This window comes from Pogona vitticeps, chromosome 3, assembly GCF_051106095.1.
Source record: "Pogona vitticeps strain Pit_001003342236 chromosome 3, PviZW2.1, whole genome shotgun sequence".
In the NCBI taxonomy this organism is placed as follows: Eukaryota; Metazoa; Chordata; class Lepidosauria; order Squamata; family Agamidae; genus Pogona; species Pogona vitticeps.
The window spans coordinates 12,424,659-12,445,000 of NC_135785.1; the positions used below are offsets into that span (position 1 = coordinate 12,424,659).

Consider the following 20,342-nt stretch of genomic DNA (forward strand, 5'->3'; position numbering starts at 1 on the left):
CTTTCTTTCTTTCTTTCTTTCTTTCTTTCTTCCTTCCTTCCTTCCTTCCTTCCTTCCTTCCTTCCTTCCTTCCTTCCTTCCTTCCTTCCTTCCTTCCTTCCTTCCTTCTTGCTAGCATTCTATGAATACCAGTTGACCTCCACCAAGGTCACACAGGGAAAAGAAAGGGCAGTTCCTAGACAATTTGCTGCCTAAAGCAAAGGTCAAGATAGTGCCCCCTCCCGCATTCCATATACAAATGTCACTGGAGTGGCAGTTGAAACTTAATACAACACTGGCGACAGAAAGGGGTCTCCCATTTCATTGTGAGAGCAGCATGCTGTTTTTTGGGGGTGGAGGCGGCAGGAAAATCTGTATACAGCACATACAGCTCTGTTGACAAAGAGAGGGGTATAGCCAGTAAATCTTGGGAGCAGAAATTGGAAAAGTTACTTTTTTGGACTAGAAGGTGAATAATCTCTTAGTTAGGAGAGCCAGTGCTCATTCTGCCTGGGAGATTCCTGACATGATAGTCCCAGGAAATGATATTGCCAAGCTCTGCTCTGGGGGAAAAGTTTTGGGAGAGGTGTCATTTCTTTCCTCTAGTATCTGCTACCTCTGGTGGGAGCCTCATTTTGCCCAGTGGTAGGACTGGCCCATCAGTGTAGAGTTACAGTAGGACCACTATATCCACCGGATTAGTACCCATGGTTTCAGTTACCCACTGCTTGAATATATTAAATTTTAAAAAAACCAAAATACGCATTTCCAAGGTATAATCACCAGAACAGGCCACTAGAAGGAACCAGAGACTATGCTATATATAGGATTTGCATATCCACAATTTTTGGCATCCACGGAGGGGGCTTGGAACTGATCGGCTGCTGATACCACAATCTTAGTGTATATGCAACTTGCTCACACTTCATAGGCATATGTGTGTATGTGAGTGGATAAAAGGACACACAAACTCCTTTCTACCTTCATTCTCTTTGTCACACTCTGGTATGACGAAAAATGGTATTTCAAAGTGGGACTAACTAGATAAAGAGACAGTACTGTATTGCGTAGACAGCAGTGGCTTTGATCCCAAAATGTTATCCCTGGTGCATGGATCTGCTATAGAGAACCGGTCCCTTGAAGGATCTTTCAGCCTCCTTGCCTGACTTTTCAGCTTTCAGTTTAGACAAAGCACTGCTGGGGCCCAAAAAGGACCCTACCAGTTTTGATATGACTTTTCCATATAGCAAAATGGTGAGGCTTTTTGTGATGGGAACATAACACTTCACTGACAATAAAGCTCTAGCTGTTAGCTAGCAAGGCCTGAAATGATGCTAGATCAGAAGAGAGCAACTTCCAGAGGTTGAAGGGCTACACATGTCCATCGCGAAAGCTTAGGAGGCTGCTTAGGAGGCAGCAGCAATGTTATCACTGGCAAGTAGAGGCTCTTCAGGGTTTCAGGACAGACTCTTTGGAGGCTCACCTGGAGATGTTCCAGACTCAACTCGGAAACTTCTACATCCAAAGCATGTGCTTGCCCAGTTAGCTGCAACTCCTCCTCCTCCTCCTCTTGAATAATTCCTTGCAAAATTTCCAAGGGGGAAGAGGACACAGGTGTACACAGGTGTGTACATCTCTCGTGTGTGTACAGATTCAATAACTGTTGATTTCCCCAAGTCTAACTTAAGTGTCCAGATTTCTTTTTTGTTAAATTATAATTCCTACCTCTCATTCTCAGCATCACCAAAGATGATGGGTAGTCCCACACAATGTCTGGAGGAAAACATAGACCCATCCCTATATTTGACTGTAAGCCTCTTACAGGAAGAATCTTTCCCTTTAGACATGGTAAAGCACCAAAGATAGTAATGTGCCATGCTCAATAAAATTGCCTTTATACAGATATATACTGTATACAGTATACACTATATACAGATTATACCTATGTATTTAAAGCCAGAGCCAGAATCCTGTTAGGAAGAACCCTGCAGACACAGCCCTCTGTGCGATCTTCTATTTGCATTACTTCAAGTTGGAGATCACCCAGCTGAAAGTAACAGGGCTTCAGTGTAAGGGGCTTGTAAATACTCCTTTGTGCAAAGTCTAGGAACAAGGACAACTGTGTACTCAATGAATAGTTCCGTGCATGGTAAAAAACAAACAAACAGGATTTTGGCTGACGACATGTTCCCATTTAAAGGCACATCACGTCTGAGTACTGTTCATCACTACAGGTTAGCAAATTGTGTATTGAAATTGACATGACCATTGAATTCCAATAGAAGTCTGTGTTTGTTGATGAGACACTCATTTTGCTAGTTGTATAAGGACTGTGCACACACACACAAGCATGAGCATCCTTGAGCAATGAAAACATGGGCACTTGGGGAAAGCAACAAGAATGTATTTCTCTTTGGAACTCAGGAGTGTCTATGAGCTTGGTAATTATTCCCAAATAATCTGTAAACAGATACCAGTGGAGCAATTTGTAGGCATCTTCTGAAGCTGTTTTTGCTCATCGGTGGATTCTATTACAGAAGAATATTGATCGATATTATAAAACCATTGAAATGTAACATAAGATTAGAGCTTTGTAATATCCCTACAGTTCCCAGCAACCTCCAGCCGGCAAGGCTGCTGACTATTTATTTATTTATTTATTTATTTATTTATTTATTTATCTATCTATCTATCTATCTATCTATCTATCTATCTATCTATCTATCTATCTATCTATCTATCTATCTATCTATCTATCTATCTATCTATCTATCTATCTATCTATCTATCTATTTATTTATTTATTTATTTATTTATTTATTTATTTATATGATTTATATCCTGCCCATCTGGTATATTCTACCACTCTGGGCGGCTTACAACATAACATAAATAAATTAAAATAGCACAGGAGCATTACCATAGAAACAGTAAAATACATGACAGAATATGGTAAATAATAAATAGCAAGAAAAAAAAAGAATCAAGTGTTTACAGGAGGGAAGCCCTGGATGTACATCCATGTTTTTAATTGGCTTTTAAATGTGCCCTGTGTATGGGCCCCACGAATCTCCGGTGGGAGGTTATTCTAGAGGCGAGGAGCCACTGCCGAGACTATGCTGGTGGGGGAATTCTGGGATCTGAAATCCCCCCCCCCAAAATGGGGGAAGTTTCCTAATCTATGCATATGATACCCTGTAGCATAACAGATAACGCCGACCACTCATGGCCTAAAACAGTGATTCTCAAACTGGGATCCCCGGATGTTCTTGGACTACAATTCCCAGAAGCCTTCACCACTTGCTATGGTGGTCAAGATTTCTGGGAGCTACAGTTCAAGAACATCTGGGGACCCAAGTTTAAGAACCCCTGGCTTAAATTGTTTTGTCCTGCCATCTTATCAAAAGAGGAAGGGGTGGTTGCCCCATTCCTGATGGGGACATGTGGCATGAACTACCTGCATCATCACACTGATGGACCACTTTGATCTGACGACTCTGGAGATCTTTATAATGTTATACTAAACCCTGAAAGATTCCTCTTTGCTGCAGTTGGCATCTTCATGCTCTCTCCCTTGGGAGTAAAGCCATGATCTGGAACTGTGTAAGAATATTTGAGGGGTCTCCCTCAGTTGGCTTACTCCCTGTTGCCACTCCTCCAGCAACTGCCATGTACGTTTCTTAGCCACACACATCAAGCCTAGCTAATGGGCAAATCTCTGACTTGATGAACCTCAGAGGATGAACTTTGGCAGGAATCCTGGGGCTACTCTAGCTCCTTACTGCAGATGGGCACGGAGCAGAGAAATGGCAATTTGTGATGGTTCGTGGTCCATGGCTAGCCATAAGCCACCTGGAAAATGAACCAATTTGTGGTGTGTTGTGGTTCAGGCCCAACTCTGCACCCTCTGCTGCTGTTGCCTGACCCACCTGCTACTGACAACCATAAACCAGCCTGGTTCGTCAGGGTTTTTGGTTTGTGATTCATTTCCAGCTCATCTCTACTCTTTATCGATTTTCGTTTCATATCTTCAGTCCAGTGCCTGTGGAACATATTTTGGTAACCGATAATGTTGGACTCCTTGCAACCATCTAGAGTTTACTCTGTCTTCATAAATGCAATAAAAAGAACTGCATGAGAAACAAAAATACTGCATAAGATGGAGTGGGGATAGTGGAACTGTCAAATTGAACCACCCAAACAGCAAATGTGGAATTCTTAGCTTTTGAAAGGCTAGGTTTGAATCCCTATATATTCCCCCCTATTTGTGGGGCTGCATTAGAGTTGCCACCACTTTTTTTCAAGTGACTCTTCAGGGCAGGTGGCTACAGCCTGACCCTTTTTATATTGGGAATGACTCTACCTTTTGAATTTGAGGACTGTTCATTTTTTTGTGGGAAACCCACCTCACCCCCAAAATTTTGGAGGCTCAAGAATGAAAGATCCACATCTGCATTGCACCATCCCGAGGATGATCAGACACCCATTGCTCTGGTCTGTAGTTGCCCTGGAATCACATAAATACCTAATACATAGAACATAAAGGTACCAATTGTCCTGCTGAATCCATCCCTATGAGAAACATAATAAATGCCTTTGAATAGGATGGTTCTAGTTAACTGCCATGGTTACCAGCTGTTAATAGTAATGTGCTATCAAGTGAATTCTTACTTATGGTGACTTTTTCCAGTTTTTTTCTAGGTATGGAGTACTCAGAAACAGAGTACTAAACAACACATTTTTTAAAAAAGTTGTACATTTCTGTAAGTGAACCATGTTTCATTAACAAACGTTTCCTACCTTTCTCTGCTTGAATCTACTGCCAATTATTTTCACCAGAAGACCTTAAGAATCACGGAATCTTAAAGTTGGAAGGTGGCTATAAGGCCATAGAGCCCAACCCCCTGCTCAATGCAGGAATCCAAATCAAAGCAGATCTGACAGATGGCTGTCCAATTTTCTCTTGAATGCCTCCATGGCTTCACATTATCAGAGAGGAATGACTCTTTCTGTCCCTGTTATTTAAAGTTTTTATAAGCCCTCTTTCATATCTTTCCTTAGATCCTGAACCTTCAGAAATGTTTACTTAAGCCAGAACTAAGCAAACATTTCTAATTCTTCCAATATACGTCAAGCCCACAGCAAACACCACTGATGTAGAAGAGTTGATGTCTCTGTTACTCAGATCTCTGTCTGGGCTCTCCCTCACACTTTAGAAAGTTACTTTTTTGGGGGCTACAACTCCAGTGGTGTAGTGGAAAATCTGGAACTGCAGATGCCCTATATAACAACCCTTGCACACAGCTCTCCCCAAGGAGAGTCCAAAAATGCAGGCAGCTGGATTGATCCCTAACAACATAAGAGGACTTCGTCTTTTGTAACGTTAATCGCCCACTGAAGAACAGTCCAGTTTCAAATATCCAGCATTAGAGCAGGGATAGCTTGAAAACATGTACTGCTTCTGGGAAAATCAATTTCTCTCCCAGTTATTGAAGCTAAGCTCAGAGCGGGCAAGAAAGACAGAAGTGGGATGGAGTTAGGAGTGGCTGAATACGTCCCTGGCCCTGCTAGTCAGGAAGTCTACAGACTTTGATGCTCTGAACCCTGGCTCAATGAAACAGCTGTATAATTCCAGAATCCAGAGAACCAGTCATTCAACTTGGGGTCTCTGAAATATTGCACTCTGAAATAGCTACATGTCCAAGATGAGGTGTGGAATTTATGAGATATGCAAGGAAAACTACTGTGGCAATCAAACACGACAGCTATTTTCAAAACTATTTATTGATTGGTGCCCACCTTCTTGATCTATGTCCCCACATGAGATGGCTCTTCAAAAACCCTATTGTTGTAAGCCTCACTTATATGGGATAACAAGACAGAAGGCAAACTTAAAGTGTGAGGTTTTTTCTAGTGCAATCAAATTTCTGCATCCTCTGCTGGAGCAGCATTGATTAATTGTTGACATTCCAGGATTGATTCCTTTTCCCTCAGCAACTGAACTGTTTGTGACCGTTCCGTGTCACAAAATGGTTAACATTGGAAAAGGAAGAGGGAATTTGCAAGCAACAGGTGGGATTATTTAAACACTGGACTTAATGGGTTTTATTCACTTATAGTGGATGGAGGCAAAAAGAATTACTGTAAGATCAGCTTGTAACTTATAGTGGGATGTTTACAGACAGTCTGCCACCTTGATTCAATATGTCATTTAGGCCATATTAAAAAATTATAGAGCAGGAGAAAATTCTGCACCTCATGTTGCAACTGTCATTGTGACACTAATTCATCCATTGAATTCTGCACTTTTGTCATAAAAGTGCCACCTGCGTATCATTACCAGAGGAATTACACTGCAACCCACTTAGAACGTACACTAATGTAATAAAATTCTCCTTAAAGGAAACATTTGATATGATGGGTGAAATCAAATTACGGTGGTTTGTTCCTAGCGTAAGCTGTTCTTCTTCTAATGAAGATTTAATGAAAACAATCATTCTAAGAGGATTTACAGAGTTGAGAACTTTACACTACGGCGACAGCTTTTTTAGAAAAAGAGTTTCATTGAGTAATTTTGTACATGTCTACTTGGAAGCAAGTCTTGGAGTTTTTACCACCTTGCATGGTGTGTGTAGTTTGTTTCACTGGGAGGGACCTTTCTGGTCTGGGGTGACTGTCCATCTGTCCATCTCTAACCGGTTGTTGAGAACCACTGCTTTGGTCTGTCAAAGGCAGTCAGTCAGTTGGTTTTGTTTTCTGTTGATCTGTTCACAACTGTAAGTAATGAATTTTTTTTTCTACTACTAATGTCTCCAGAGTGAGTCATTGTGACTGTAGTGTCAGTTAATGAGAAAGGGGTGGACTCTGGGGGAACTTGAAACTATTCTCCTCTGTGTGTCTCTGTACTTCTACTCTACTACACAAGGAATTTTACCAAAAATTCAAAACTTTGTAACAAGTCTGAGCTCTGTGGAGTCTGTTCTCAGGTAAGTGGGTGTGGGAGGGCAGCCTCAAAGTGAGAGTGCGTTCTAATATCAATGTCAACATCGAACAGAACATGAAGAGTCACTGATTGCCTACAGTTTTTAGCAGCCCCTGAAAAAACTACTTTCATCAGCAGTATATTTTATCATTGTAAAATGCCACTTATGTCCTAGTGCTTTTTCTCATGGTTTCACAATGAAAACTTTACAGACATTTAGCAGAATCAGCCAGTGTCCATCGAAAACCATCTTTCGGGGCTGTGATTCTGAATGACCCACTAATGTGCATCTCTGAATCTTTGCTCTCTGATGACCTTCTTTCTCCCTGACATTTCATCTGATTCTAGGAATGTGGGCCAGATCCATAACAACCAGATAAAACCGCCCAGAGTACATTCATCTAGATGGGCGGTCTAAAAGCCAAATAAATAAATAAAATACAGACACATGCTGAATGACTAATTGAATTGGACTGATGCAGAAAAAAAATTGTGAGGCTGTCTAGATCACAGCCTAATGGATAGATTCGGTTTATGTTCTTCTTTACGGTATATCATGTCTCATGATTTCATGTGTATCGGGTTAAAAACAAAGAGGTTATGGGCCTTTTGGTTTTCTTATGGGATTCCAGACCTAAAAGTAAGTCTGGATTGTGGGCACAAATCAAATTAATTGGAGCACAGATCACCTCCAACTCAGTGGTGATTTGGAAGCCCCAAGCTGGATTAAGGGACAATACAGAGCCCTGACTTCTTCCTTGTTAAGGATAATGGAAAAAATGACAAAAACCTGCTGCCATAACTCCCAATAATCGATCAATAACAACTGCAGACTCATGCCCCCCCCCGCAACTTGTCTCCTGATATCTGGATATTTATCTGGTGATGTTAAACTAAGCACAGGATTTTAAAAAATGAAAAATGTAAACATTTATATAGCTCCTCTTGTGGTCTTTTGAATTACAATCATTTTCCCCTCTCTTTATTGCATTTGGGTGACCAGGGCCCAGATGTACACATCATACAGGCTTTCACTTTTGAAAGTCAGTTAATCTCAGAGCTGGTGCCTGGAATGGGTCTGGATGTGCTCATTCTCACTGATATTGTAGCCATGTTCTCAGCGACAGTCAACAAACTAGTTCTAGCACTTTTCATCTGCATGAGAATGGGGTCTTTTGTAGAGCTAACGGATCTTAATTGTCTGTTCAAGGCCATGCTACCCCCAAACTGCTTTGCAGAATAACAGGGACAGCTCACAAAATTACACTGTTGCTGGGAAAAGTCATTTCCCTCCAACTTCTTTGAAGACTTCAGATATTGTCCAAAATAATAAGCAACCCAAGAAGCCTAAGGAGTGTGGTAGATGATGTTAACATCCCTATCAATCAAAATTCTTCAGTTTCTGAAGAAGTAGCCGTGTGACTCAGTCATTGTGTAGGATAAAAAAAAGGTAGACTAGGGAAGCTTTAAAGATTAACACATTTATTTTGGCGTGAGCTTTTGTGGATCAAAAGCTACTTCTTTATGCACTGAGAGAGCAAACAATTGTCTCCTACATTTATTCCATGGTGGTCACAGTCACAATGAAGTAAGGATGTAGATAATAGATAAAGTGACAAAACTTCATTAACACAGTAATGGGACTTTCAAGCTCTTAATTAATTGAGATAGCAGATCCCAGCCAGAGCAGTGAACCCTATGCCAAGTAAATTTGGCTGTCACAGGAAAGCTAAGAGTTGTTTACAGGACAGAAGTCAGAATCTGTCAAGGGAGAAGAATATTTTACATCATACATTATTAGGGAAGAACTGGTCATTAATATACTGTAGGTAGCATGATAAGAAGCCTTAATCTTTATTTATACCCTTAGATATGCACAGGAACTTGTTTATGTAGCCAGTTTCTGCCACCTCACTCTTGAATCTCCCTTAGTAATCAGAATGGAGTCTGACCCTGACAGCCTCAACTCCGCTGGTCTTTGGGGACTGACTGAGATTTCGTGATCGTGATGAAGTGTGAGGGTGGAGGAATCCTGGCCTATCAATCACATTTCTTAGGAATCTGTTCAGAGGAGCTGTTGGTGACTACACTCTGTGTCTCCTGATCAGTGGGAGAAAAAAACTCTGCACATGGTCAGAGGCCAGCTGGATGGTTTAAAATTACTTATGGTCAAGGGTCGCCCTTGAACCCAGGTTGTGGAGTTCAGCCTAGCCAACCTCTGAGGCAAGAGAATGTGAGGGAAGTGCAATCCTATCTGCTTGAAATTTTAATTTGTGTCCAGCCAGACCAGCGCCCAAAGACCTGGGCCACGCTGCTGCTGATTTGACAGCAGGGACAGCTCCCAATCTCTTCTCCCTGAGGGTACCCTCAAACAGCCTTTCACAGGAACCGAACACTCCTTCCACCTCACAAACATCTACTTTCCTCCTCCCCAACCCTCCAGTTCAGGTGACACGGTGATGACGCGATGACCTGGTTTGCATGCTAACAGCATCTCCGACATCGGCTACGTTGAAGAATCCCTGCATCTTCTCCACATGTTTTCCTCCACACATTTCCACATCCTCTGTCCCTGCTCCTCCACCCTCCTAACTCTCAACCCAGCCCCAGAAAAACCACACCAGCATGGCTGAGAAGAGCCTGGAGGACTGTTTCTGTGACCTCTGTGCATGTGTTTTTTTCAACTCTCTGGGAAATGCAGGATCTAGGACATGCATAACTGTGTGAAAACACACACAGAGACATACACACACACATACATTAAATAAGAGTTTTTTTCCTCTCTCTCCATGGCTTGTTCTCAAGGCACAGTTGCCATTAACTAAAACACACTTGGCAAAATGACTGACATTATTTTTCTTTCTTTTTTTCCAAAGAACACCCAAACCTTCCGGCACTCCCTAGGTGTACTCCATCCCTTCCCTCCTTGCTTCCTTTTGACTCTGCAGCCGGCATGCCTTTCAGACATCCCCTCCCCGTGCACAAACACAACTGAAAACAATACAGCTTTCGGAGGCAAGCAATTCCTTTGTTTTCCAGCACAAATCCTACCTCTGTGAGATTTGTCACATCTTCTCTCCTCAGAAAAACCACACGCAGGGGAGGGAAAGAAAACCGGGGACACGCCAACCCATAGAACACCACCTTAATTGCTAATAAAGCAGAATCCGGCGGAATCCTCCGACCTGCCACCAGCTGTTGAACGCCGTCATCCTTACCTCCTGACGCTTAGAGCCTTTTCAGACCATTAATGTCACAACCCCTCTGCTAACTCATACTCCTATAATACTCCCTTGCTCAAAATGTCTGAAATAGTTTGGAAGGACAATAGGGGTATGACAGACGCAACCCAGGGCTCGGCTTGAAATTGCTTTGCCTGAGCTGCTGCGATTTAAAAAAAACACAAAACAATAACCCCAAAGCAAATGAAGAAAAATGACCCAAATGACAGGGGTTCCAATTTATTAACTAGGGATTCAATACTGGTGTGTTTTCAGTGTTATAGCTGGTAAGAAATACTCATTCTTGAAACTGTTCTCTCTTTCTCACACTTCCTTCCAATATCCTAGTTATAAAAGAAGGAAGGAAGAGTTGGTATCCCTAAACTTCGCTAGGCTTTTCAACCTAACAAGAAAGAAATCCAGTTGCCATGAATCAACTTCCGGATAACCCCACCTGGATGACTGAGTACCTTTACAGATATTTAGCTAGGCTTATTCGTCCTTCCTGGCAGTTATTCTGGAAAACTTGGAAGAGTGATCAGAGTTGTTTAGCAGAGGACACAGTAATTTTTCTGGAGGAGTGGAGTGGAGAGAAACTGTAAAAGGAGAAGGCTCCCCCATCTAGGATTCTTCTTCTTTTTAAACAATCTTAGGGTGGGATCAAATGGGGAAATGGGTGGCAATGTATTCGCGAAGGCTTTCACGGCCGGGATCTAATGGTTGTTGTGGGTTTTTTGGGCTCTTTGGCCATGTTCTGAAGGTTGTTCTTCCAGCACTCTGTGCTCTGGTGTAGTTGGCTTGGGAGTGCAGTGCTGTCCTCTGAAGATGCTGGCCACAGAGATTGGCGAAACGCTAGGAAGAACAACCTTCAGAACACGGCCAAGGAGCCCGAAAAACCCACAACAACGAAATAGGTGGCAATTTGGACTGCTTATGGAAGAGGCCAATGTGATCTGTTTCCTGGTGACCACACAATGCACAGGAAAGGCGCTGCAGTGCATTCCAATCCTGATTCATGCCCAAACTGGACCTTTTTGGATCAGATGTAGGGCTTCTTATTTTGGGTAATGGGCTTGGAGTGATTGCTTTGCAGATGGAAGGACTGCCTTAAGGGACGTAACTCTTGTTAAACAGAAGAGTTCCGGTGCAATCAGGTGCGTGTGTGTACAGCTATTTGATTGCATCCGTAGCAGCACATTCTCCTGAAGAGTACAGATTTCTTGAGGGAGGGATGATGACTTCCTTTCCTGATTACTGGAGATTTGGGATGTTCTTTGAGGAAGGGGGATTGTGAACCTCACTGACCCTCCCTTGGTGGGTGGGTGGTCCCTGCTCCATCCCCAAATCCATGTAGTTGAAATCAGTATCAGTGGCAATGACAGGGTTTATTAAACCAGGGGAACGTAAATCCGCATTGAACAAACTAGTCAACAAATCATCTTTTGGGCTAGTTGGCTTCACTAGCCCCAAGTCAGTCTCTTTTTAGTTGTTTTAAGAATTAATTGTGGGCACCAGGTACGTTCAAAGTTCAGGGCCCACAGAAGTGAGAGCCTATATGTCCACATCACACATGGCATTTCTGTGGCCCTCTTATTGAGTGCTTGAAATCCTTTGACTGCTGTTGTTTCCCCAGGAGGCAGCCTAGACAGGCCTTCTGGTGTTGTTGCCCCCACCATCATTCCTGGGTTGGGACTGGTTCTCCCTCACGAACCCTATGAAACAACTGTGTGTGTGTGCCTACAACATCTCTCTCCTCTCCTCCCCCAGTAATGGTTGGGCAGGAGGATGAGGGAACTGGTGTTCGGGTCTTTCTCCTTTCAAGACCCTAAGCAAACACAGGAGTCTTCTTTCCATTCCCTGGGGAGCTCTGGTTGACCCTCCTTGACCTCGTCTGCCTGAAGAGTTTCCCCAAACTCTTCTCGAGCTTTTTCCCAGGTACCTTCTTTTATCCAGGCTTCATGCTCTGGAGAGGACACTCCAGCTTCGCATACAGCGTCGAAACAACATGGGAAGTAGCAGTTTTTCAGTGTGGAAGGGATGGTCACTCTTGGACTGGCCACACTAGACGCTGTTCCAAGTCCTCCATACAGAGCACGTTACCATAGTCTTTCGAGACTGAAGGATGCCTCCTCCTCCACTACTAGGTCTGGTGACTCTCTGTTGGAGTTGCCCCATTCTGAGGTGTTGGGAGCGACTTATTGCAATCCCCAGGGATTCGACAGGAGGACTTTCTGTTTGGGTTGTGCCATCCTGTGGGTTAGTTTATGCTGCCACAGCTTGGGTTTGTTGAGCATAATCTGCCCTGAGAAAGCTGCTACATCTCCCTCCTGGACTGGGGCAAAATTGGCTCTTTCTCCCAATCCCACCCTTACCCCAAATTCTTTTCTATACTGTTTTATTCTTTTCATGCCTGCTAGTAGCTGAGGCAGTGTAGATTCATGGACAAGTAAGAGCAAGAAGCAGGGTCCATGACTTCCATGGGAGCACGGTTAGACTTCATCAGACAACAGGAGAAAGTGGAAAAAAAACATCCTAACACTAATTTGCAAATGAGAATCAACCTACATTAATGAAAGTCCTACAGTTCAAGGATGCATGGCTTGAGAAACCATTACATGGACAGCACCCCAGTTTTCTCCTGAATGGGAATGTTGATAGGCAACAGTTGAGTCTGTGGCTTAAATTAGGCCAGCTGAGGGATTGATATGTGCAATCTAAGACCAAGTTATTTGTACAAACAGAAAAGAATAATGAAGCAAGGATCAAGGGGTATATGTAGGGCCTGTCTTGAATCTAAAGAACCAATTCATCATATCATAGTTGGATACCCTAAACTAGCATCAATGCGTAACCAAGTTGCAAGCATCATTTTTCAGCAGGTGGCTAAATCTTATGGATTATTCACATTTTTCCTTTGGATTATAAATTCCAGCCACCTCCAAGCGAAACTGCAGTAATAAAATGGGACAAGGAAGTTATCTGAGGTTAGACCATTGATTTTAATAGGCCAGATATTATACTTCTGGATAAACAACAAAGAAAAACAGACTTTATAGACATGAGAGTTCCATCAATAAGTAACCCTCAGAAATACAGAAAGAACAAAAACGCAAAGTACCATGGACTGAGGCAAGAAATGGAGAGGATATCGGACCAAGATAAGGGCATCCTTCTCCCCCTACTAATTTAAGAACTGGAGTCATTAAAAACTTTGTTGTTGTTGTTTAGTCGTTAAGTCATGTCCAACTCTTCGTGACCCCATGGACCAGAGTTCTCCAGGTTTGTTCTCTTTGCAGTCCAGGGGACTTTCAAGAGCCTCCTCCAGCACCACAATTCAAAGGCATCAATTCTTCGGCGGTCAGCCATCTTTATGGTCCAGCTGTCACTTCCGTACATCACTACAGGGAAAACCATAGCTTTGACTATGCGGGCTTTTGTCGGCAAGGTGATGTCTCTGCTTTTTAAGATGCTGTCAAGGTTTGTCATCACTTTCCTCCCAAGAGGCAGGCGTCTTTTAATTTTCGTGGCTACTGTCATGCAGCCCTAGAAAGTAAAGTCTGTCACTGCCTTCATATCTTCCCCTTCTCTTTGTCAGGAGGTGATGGGACCAGTGGCCATGATCTTAGTTTTTTTTTTTTTTTGATGTTGAGCTTCAGACAGTTTTTTGCACTCTCCTCTTTCACCCTCATTAAGAGGTTCTTTAATTCCTCCTCACTTTCTGCCATCAGAGTGGTATCATCTGCATATCTGAGGCTGTTGATATCTCTTCCGGAAAAATTAAAGATTCCAGTCACTGTGAAAATTACACAGTGACTGGAATCTTTAATATTCATACAAGGTTTGTATAAACTGCCATTGTTAACTTGAAATAATTTATGGGGCGCCAGGGTGTATCTTGTTTGTATAATCAAGTGTGTGATCAGCATGTGACTAAGATGTGCTGCAGCCCCTCACCAGTTAGCTATAGTTAGCCAAAGCAAGTTACACAAAGGTTATGCAAACACCAATAAGATTCTGATCATTATGTTGAATTTATAACATGCTGATGCATCTCTTCTTTCACTTCATTTATAAATTCACTTCATTTATAAATTGAAGGATATGATGTTTGCCTTGGGGGGCTCTAATCCCTTCTGACAGAGGTCGGCATAGTCAAAGCTATGGTTTTTCCTGTAGTGACGTATGGAAATGAGAGCTGGACCATAAAGATGGCTGACCACCAAAGAATTGATGCTTTTGAATTGTGATGCTGGGGGAGACTCTTGAGAGTCCCCTGGAAAGCAAGGAGAACAAACCTATCTATTTTGTGGGAAATCAACCCTGAGTACTCACTGGAAGGACAGATCCTGAAGCTGAGGCTTCAATACTTTGGCCATCTCATGAGAAGAGAAGACTCCCTGGAAAAGACTCTGATGTTGGGAAAGTGTGAAGGGAAGAGGAGAAGGGGATGACAGAGGATGAGATGGTTGGACAGTGTCATTGAAGCAACCAACATGAATTTGACCCAACTCCGGGAGGCAGTGGAAGTAGGAGGGCCTGGCGTGCTCTGGTCCATGGGGGGTCACGAAGAGTCGGACTCAATGACTAAACAACAACAACCACAACCAGCAGTTTTATACCAGTGGGAGACCATTAATGTTAACATAGTGGGAGAAATTAGGAGACAATGTGTTGGTTTTCATTTGATTTCTTAGAGGACAAGCAAAAAAAGCAAAGTACTGCTCTTTGCCTGTCTTAAAAGATGATTTGCAGAAAATAACTGAAAAGATAATATGCCTAGTATAAAAAAAGATCCCTCAGTTTTCACAAATCCCATTAATTCCGAGTCACTGGATAATCATCATCATCATCACCGATGAGCCATTGATGTAAACAATAATCCTCTTGGCATTTTGAAATAAAACCAATCTTCTTGAAATTTGCTATCTTAAAAAATGGATTGGAACAGAAGAGTGGAGTGGTGGGAAGAGATAGACAAAAGAGTAAGATATTAATGTGTTCTAATGCAAGTACCTACAAAGCTAAAAGCTTGTGATTATTTAAATTACAGCATGCCAAGAGGGAAAGGAAAGCAAAGAATTAGGCTGAGTGGTGTTAAAGGATGGTTTTGTTCATGCTAATGTGCCTTCCCAGAAACTCCCTTTCATGAGATTCTTGCGATCTGGAAAAAAAACGATAGGCAGGTCCAGGTTTAGAAGCAGGACATATCTTAGCATTAGACAGCAGAAGGTGGTCATCTCCAGGGGCAGATGATGGAAGGCAGCAGCAGAATATCAGAGAACATTGCTGCGTGCCACAAGACTTGCTCAAGATTAGAGATGGGCACAAACCAAACCATGAACCACAAAAACTCACAAACTAGGATAGTTCATGGTTTGGGGGATCCCGTTTTGCCAAAACAGAACACTGAACCTTTTCCTCCTTGGCATTCATTTTGTGTGGCAAAAGGGGATGCCTGCTCAACCCCCTCTTCTCTTGTAGGCCTTGGCTTCAAGTTGCCACCACCACATCCTCCACTGCCACCACTACCAACCTGACAGGCAGCAGGTGGGCTCCCATTTGGGTTCTTTGCCCAGCTAAGTCCAGGCCCAGCACTGTTGGGTGCTCCAAGTTCAACAGTCTCTCAGTCCAACTGGCGGTGAAGTCACCAGGTCTGGTGCTTGCAAGGCCACCACCTCTTTTGGGCTGGGGTGAGAGGGTTCCCTCTTTGCTCCATCTCAGCAAGGATGTGAGGCACCAGGTGTGAGAGATGATATCAGGAGAGGTCAAAAGGTGATCGGTCCTCTCCAAACTGGGCTTCAGTCCATTCTGCCTCACCCCTGGTGTTCTCCCTCATTGCTTGGTCAGCCTCCTCCCTCTCCCCCTGGATGTCTTCCCCTTTTAACAATCCACCCTTGAATCCACCCTCTGTCAGACACAACCCTTCCCTTTGGTGGATATGCATTGCCCACAACTCCGCCACATGTCAGTCACATAGAGCAGGTATCTCCTCTCCTTCTGGCCCCCCCTGCCTTGGCATCCAGTGGTGGTGGGTGGGGCTGCCCCTTCTGTGGCAGCGTGACAGTCAGGCCTTGCCCTCTTTCTTTGACCGGCCACCCAGGGTGCCCATAACAGGACAAGAATTGGTCATGATCTGGGTGTGAGGTGCTGTGGTTGACTCAACTGGGGTAGTGCCATCAGCCTTGCCACAGGTCACCATGCTAGCTGGGAGACTGAAGGAACTGTAGCGCAAGGCCTAACTTTCCCAAGCTCTCCATCAGAGTTGAATCTGCTACTGAATCATGGCCCTTCCATGATTCAATGGGAACACAACAGCTGCTGCACAGACATACGACTTCACAGCAAATTCAGGCAGCTCTGAGAGGAGAAGAATATTCGCCGAAGGAGCGAAGGAGGTTACTGCACGCAAAGCCTCCAACATTAATTATATTGTGTACTTCCATATGTAATTAGCTTCTGTATTTGTAACAGATAGTTACACTCCTCGGTTATGCATCTCTCAAATTCCTGTTATAATTAGGATGACTCAGAAAGGAATTTTATATCTGTCGGTCGGATTCATTATGCTGGTTCACTTACAGTCAGGAGGCAAACTTCCTTCACATACTCTGAATTTCTTATTTCTTTTTATCTGCTTTATGGTTCCTATTATGTGCCATATACTCTGCCTCCCCCCCACTCCCAAGATTATATGGGCAGAAAAAGCAAACCTAAATGTAACTGTAAATGAACGAAAGATCCCTGAAGCCAAGACGTTTCTTAATATCTTCTTTTGATAGATAGTTGATCTGTAGATGAGACTCAGAATTCACTGCTCCGCGGCACAGAAGAAATGTGGTATTCTGTTCATACATCTACACTAGAGCGAATGTTTAATTGATATGCAGTAGATATCAGGGTTTATATGTATCATGTATGGATAGTGATACACAGATCAGGAGTAATTTAATGCCCGGGTAAGAAGCTGTTCAGAGAGATTTTGTGTAGAAGTCAGGAAGGAAGGGATGTGGGTGGCGCTGCGGGCTAAACCGCAGAAGCCTGTGCTGCAGGGTCAGAAGACCAAGCAGTCGTAAGATCGAATCCATGCGACGGAGTGAGCGCCCGTCGCTTGTCCCAGCTCCCGCCAACCTAGCGGTTCGAAAGCATGCAAATGCAAGTAGATAAATAGGGACCACCTCGGTGGAAGGTAACAGCGTTCTGTGTCTAAGTCGCACTGGCCGTGTGACCATGGAAGATTGTCTTCGGACAAACGCTGGCTCTATGGCTTGGAAACGGGGATGAGCACCGCCCCCTAGAGTCGAACACGACTGGACAAAAATTGTCAAGGGGAACATTTACCTTTACCTTTACCTAGGAAGGAGAAAAAAAAGCCTGTCTGATTTAGACAGACTGCTGATATCAAGGAAAGCATTTGAACACAATCTGATCACATGCTTATGGTGAGCCCCACTGAGTCTAGTGGGACTTAATGTCAAGGACAAGTGCCCAGGACTGGAACTCAAAAAAAAAAAAAGAAGAAGAAGAAGAAGAAGAAGAAGAAAGAAAGATGGAACATTGAATTATCCAGGGCATCCCTTGCACCAGTAACTCTGACAGCCACACTAAAATCATTCAAGGTTGCATCTGTAAGGTAGGAATGTTTGCCCCATTTTAAAATTCATAAATTGTATGCCATCAAGTTGATTCTGACCTAGGGTCATCCTTGCCAAGGTTCTGTAGGCATAAAGTACTTAGAAGTGGTTTACCATTCCCTTCGTCTGGGGGTGCTCTGGGCTGATTTCCCAAGGCTGCAGAGGTAGTAAGGCAGCTGATCCCCTTGGTCCTTGCTTTCCTTCCAACCCTCACCTGTCCTGTTTCTAAGATGCACCTATAGTCACAGATTTTGGGCCTGAAATGTCAGGGTATGCAAAGCTGATGACTTTGGCTCTGCTATGCAGGGGATTTCAGTTTTATTGGAGTTAAGGAGTGAATCTGCACCAGATATTACTCTGACCTTTTTTTAAAAAGCTACCAAAGTTCTGAAATTATTCTGGGATAGGGTTGAGCTCCTTGGATAGATCCTGCAAAGTTTGGACTCTGGAGCAGATTCAATGCTTTTCTAAGAACAAAGTGAGCAGCGTTCATTGAGCAGTAGAAACACTTACTGGTCTCAAACCAGCTCACTGGCTCTCCCTGATTGGGAGAGGCATTTGAGGAGAGGCATTTGAGGCTTTTGGCAACCATGTGAGATGGCAAAATGAATATGGCTGTTGTCGAGACTGACCAAGAGCCGCTAAGAGAAAGGAAGGCTATACCTTGCCACTTGTGAAGGATCTTCTTCATCATACATACCTTTATGTTTGTTTCATAGAATCATAGAATCACACAATAATTGAGTTGGAAGGGGCCTGTAAGGCCATCGAATACAACTCCTCCTCAATGCAAGAATCCAAATCGAAGCAGATCTGATAGACAGCTGTTTAACTTGACTTCCAGTGCCTCTTGTGTTGGAGCGCTTACCACCTCCCAAGGTAATTGGCTCCGTTGTTGTACTGCTCTAACAGTTAAGACATTTTTCTGATATTCAGCCCAAACCTTCTTGTAGCTTGTGTCCTGTGCTCTGGGATTATCAAGAACAGATCTTGCCCCTCCTCTGCATGATGACCTTTTAAGTATTTGAAAAGAGCTATCATACCTCCCCCTCAGCCTTCGTTTCTCATAGCTAAACATGCCCAGTTCTTTCCTCAAAATGCTTGGTTTCCACTCCCCCAATTATCCCTGTTGCCCTTCTCTGAACTTGTTCCCATTTGCTGGCATTCTTCTTAAAAGTGCTGTGTCCAGAACTGGGCAGGGTACTCAACATGAGGCCTAACTAGTGCTCAATAGAGGGGAACTAGAACCACACAGAATTTGGAGACTACTGTTCATGCATCCTAAAATCACATTTGCCTTTTTTGTAGCCACATCACACTATTATTAAGCTTTTGATCTACAATCCACTCCACACATTTCCTCCTGGCTCATGCAAAATCACAAGAAGCTCAACCCCACACCATTGATTCCTCATCCAGGTTAAAAATTCCCTGGCTGGTTTCACGGCCGTCATAATGTTTCCACCAGCTGTTTCAGTGCATTCTGTCTTCCCCTTCCACTTCTACCACCTGCCATCATTAGACTGGCCAGGTGTCTGAAACTTTGCAGCTTTTCTCCTGTAAACATGATCTGTCAATTTTTAAAAAACCCCTCACTAGGCTGAACTTTATTTATATAAAGCCTAATGCATTAGGCTCACTGTTCTCAAGGCATCTGCTCCATTGCTCTTGCAGTTCCACTGGGGAATGAAAAAACTATGCTAAGAATGCAGCACTGGCACAAGGAGAAGACACCTCTTTATGCAGTTTGTTTCTGATAATACACATTGCAAGGGCTGGTATTATTTTCCTGTCATTGTGAATGGCCAGTTTATGAATGATGGTGATCTCAGCTTGATTGCTAGTTCCAAGGACAGCAAACCCACTGAAGCAATTGCTGAACAGCTGGCACTTCTGTAAATCCCAGTCATTCAATAGAATTCCTCTAATTGAGACATGCAGTTGCATTTAGATTTAGATTGATATCTTCATATGTAATTTTGTAGATGCTACGTAGAGGCATTGATCCATAAAACGTAAAACCTTCTTCCTGTATTGAATCTTAGTTTTGCTGCAGGAATCCTTGTTCCAGCATGAGATAAAGGAAGGTTTCCGTGGGAATTCCAGCACTTGCAAAAAGTACTACTACCAGCATTCCCCCCCACCAGCAGATCAATTGGCCATGCTGTCCGGGGGATTCTGAGTGTTGTGGTCCAAAAGGTGCCCCCCCCCAAAGTTTTGGCACAGATTAGTGATGGTGCAGGCATTGAACAAACAACCCCTCATTTATTTGCTTCCCAAGTTGCTTTGCTCTTCTGTTCATTTGATTTATTCGGCAAGAGGTCATCAATACTTTCATCCATATCGGTGCATTGTAGGGCCCAAGTACCTTCTTCCTTTGATTTTTGGGCAATAAGACCCAGGTGCTTTATTTCCAAATCTTCAGCAGGGTGTTGGATTTGATGACTTGTAGAATTTCCTCCAACTCTAAAATTCTATGATTCAGTGTTATCACAGAAGGTTGCAAGCCTCAAGATCGGCTCTGGTCCT

General features: G+C 43.3%; 1 protein-coding gene and 1 long non-coding RNA gene across 3 annotated transcripts in view; one reads left to right on the forward strand and one right to left on the reverse strand.

Annotated features, from left to right (window-relative positions):
- KCNMB2 (potassium calcium-activated channel subfamily M regulatory beta subunit 2) overlaps positions 1 to 10,363 on the reverse strand; it is a 295,671-nt gene extending 285,308 nt beyond the window's left edge. For both annotated transcript variants that reach the window (XM_078389636.1, XM_072996223.2), the window contains exon 1: positions 10,013 to 10,363. The gene's annotated coding sequence lies outside the window, so the exon portion shown is untranslated. The remainder of the gene's footprint in view (positions 1 to 10,012) is intronic.
- Positions 10,364 to 15,972: 5,609 nt separating this feature from the next.
- The window catches only part of LOC144588441 (uncharacterized), a 51,274-nt gene continuing 46,904 nt past the window's right edge, over positions 15,973 to 20,342 (forward strand). The window contains exon 1 of the long non-coding RNA XR_013544015.1: positions 15,973 to 17,812. This is a non-coding gene — a long non-coding RNA (uncharacterized LOC144588441). The remainder of the gene's footprint in view (positions 17,813 to 20,342) is intronic.